This window comes from Selaginella moellendorffii, unplaced genomic scaffold (genome assembly GCF_000143415.4).
Source record: "Selaginella moellendorffii unplaced genomic scaffold, v1.0 SELMOscaffold_51, whole genome shotgun sequence".
Lineage (NCBI taxonomy): Eukaryota > Viridiplantae > Streptophyta > Lycopodiopsida > Selaginellales > Selaginellaceae > Selaginella > Selaginella moellendorffii.
This window is the reverse complement of record NW_003314312.1, coordinates 517449-520449: the sequence shown is the minus strand read 5'-3', so window position 1 is coordinate 520449 and position 3001 is coordinate 517449.

The following is a 3001-nucleotide window of genomic DNA, read 5'->3' as shown; positions in this document are numbered from 1 at the left end:
GTTGGTGTTTGGGTCTTGTGAATGCAAGTTAAGGAGTGATTGTTAGTTGCTTTGTGACTAGTGATTACTTGTAGACTTCATCAAGGACCGTTGACACTTGCTTTGCTCGATGATGATTTAGCAGTGGTGGGCTTGTTTTACCGGATGGTGTTGCAGAGGATCGTGTCATTAGGCTAACATGGTTTTTCCATGTTGGCATGTCAATTCCTTTGTCGATATCATTTGGTTACGTTTGGTCTATAGTGTTGGATTTCATTGAGTCTTGGATGTGGTGATTCACTCCTTGATGATGTGTTATCTGTCACTGAGTTTTGCTAAAGGATTGGTCTCGGATACTAAGTATAGTATCTTCGACTTTGGTTAGCTTGGTTGTTGGAAAGCTCCGAGTGGTGATTCACTCTTGCTTTCTTCTAGCTTTGTCCTGGTGTTGATGGCATTGAAGTGATGCCTTGTCATTGATATTGTTGATATTGAGACTTGAGTGAAATGAAATGTCTTTCCTTAGGATTGATATTGAGTTTCATTAGTCTTGATGAAAAGTGTTGATGATTTGGCTTTAGCTTTGTGTTGTTGGCATTCATGCATTTGCTAGTTAGCAACTGTGTTGATGTTCAAATGAACTGAGTGGCAAGTTGAGTTAGTTGTGTTCTCGATGAGTTTGTTTAGTAAAGGTTGAGCTTTAAGCTTGTCCTTGAAAAGTGATTCAGTCGTGGACTATGCTAACTCTACAAGCGAAAGAGTTAGTGATCAATATTGGAAAGTTTGAATCATTATTGGGTTTGAATTGGAATATATTGATCATTGATGATTCCCCTTGTGCTTGTTATGAGGTGAGTTACGTCTTGCTGTAGATGGATTCATAGAGGATCGTTTGGTGATCACTTGTTGAGCATAGCTCCATTGTGTTTAGCTTTTGGATTGATACAGAAATGCTCTTCATTAGCTTTGGCATTATGCAGTTTGGCTTATGGATGTGTTGAGAAAGATGTCATGGGTTACACCATGATTTCTTCTTTAGCATTGAAGTTAATTCATGCAAAACTTGTGATCATTATAGACAAAGACTTAGTTATAGGCTTCTTTGAGCTTTTGGTTCTTTGAGTTTTTATGCTCATTGTTCCATTTGTTAGAAGTTGTTGGGGAAGGCATTTTGGCTCCTAGCTTCAATGTTGAAGTTAGTATTTGCATCTAGCAATCATTGGTGATGATTGACTATCATCTAGGGTAATTGATTGTTCTTATCACAAGTTTTGCTTGATTATTGTTGGTTTGGAATTATTTGCTATTCTTCGGGATGGTAGATTCTTTCTTCAACGATGATTATACATCACTACATTGATGGGCTGATTGACAATCTTTCATGATAGTTAGTTGTTCTCTTTGATGGCTTTTGGCTTTTCGCAATACCACATGTTCTTTGTGGTTTGCTCTGGATTGGTCTCTTGGGTTTGAGACGTCAGTAGGATGTTGCTGACACTTGCTTAGGCAACTTGAGTTCCTTAGTATTGTTGGCTGGGATCTATTCAAATTGGCTTTTGTGATAGTTGGCAGAAATGAGTGTTTGTTGGTCTTACCACATTCATTCTCTTCTGTTGATTATTGCTCGAGTTAGTTTTGATAAATTTGGATGTTATTTCCTTTGGGTGATACATTCGCGAGCATTATGCTTATTAGTCAATGATACTTTGTGTTCTTTGAGTTCTCTCTAGTAAGTTGTTGGCTTACTGTCTACTATCTTCGGTAGTTAAGTTTCATCATTAAGTTTCCTTGATGATATACTAGCTATTGAATTTTGTTGGATGGTCATTCCTGTGTTTGCCAAATTATGATGGTCTTGGTGGTTCCTATCTACAATACTACTGGTTTATCGGATGATAACTTGCTTAGAATACTTTTGTGTTCTACTCTAAGATATAATCACTAGTAATTAAGCTTCTCAGATATCATTGTCTCTGACTTTGATATTGTCCATCCATTGATCTTTGCGTTTGGGCCAGTATAGGCAGACTGGCTTCGGCACTTCGTGTGCATGGTGAAATCTCTAGTCATGGGGTAGCTACTGTCAACTGGTCACATAACCCACCTCTCTGTCGATGTTTCTTATTCCGTTGAAAGGGCGTGACCGTGTAAACAACTCTAACTGCCTGTTTACAGTAGTCTATCTAAACCTTACTGACGGGTTTGGTTTCTTTGCTCAGGAGGGTTGGGGCCTCTGGCTTCTCTCTCTATGTTCCTTTCGGCAGGGGCATATCACACTTTTGTAAGCTGGGTGACTCCCAGAGCAGCAAGGGTGGCAAACTGTGTTGGTCATTTCCTTGTCGGCGACGGCCGGAAGGTGTCTGAGCTGGTAGCGCATCCGCGTTAGACAAAGAGGTTGCCTCCTAACTCATTTAAGTTGGTGCATTTCTCACATAGTGTGAGTACCGTGAACTTTTTCTAGAGTTGTTTCCTTGGCGGTATTCTAGATTGGAGTATGCATCGACGAGGATGTCGATCTTCCCCAAGGGGGGGAGAGTGTCACGAATGTGACTTCGGGTATCGAAAGTTACCTGTCGACCAGTCCTTACGGACACTCTTACCTTACTGCCACGATGGTAGGAGGTCGGTATTGCTGGACCCTTTATTGGCCCCTCTTGTTCAAGTGTTAGTAAACTGGACTTAGCATCTGTACTTGGCCGGATGAGCATAAGGACGGAATTCCTAAGTGTCTATTTGGCCAAGCATACTTGGCCCGGCTTTTTAGTTCTCTTTTGCTCTGTCTTGCACTGGCTTGACAAGAACCCTTGCGTATTGAGATTGGTCCCTCAATATCGCTGGATGATAGCTTACCGTGTCTGCCAAACACCCTCGCTATCATGCCCTTTGTGTTAGTCTCATTTCGGTCCCAAATGCTATTTATGGAAAGTGTCCAGATTTTCTCATTTGGCATATCTACGGAATATAGAGATCGGCCTGAACACAATGGTGTTCGTCTCGTGTCCAAATTCACAATCTAAGGACA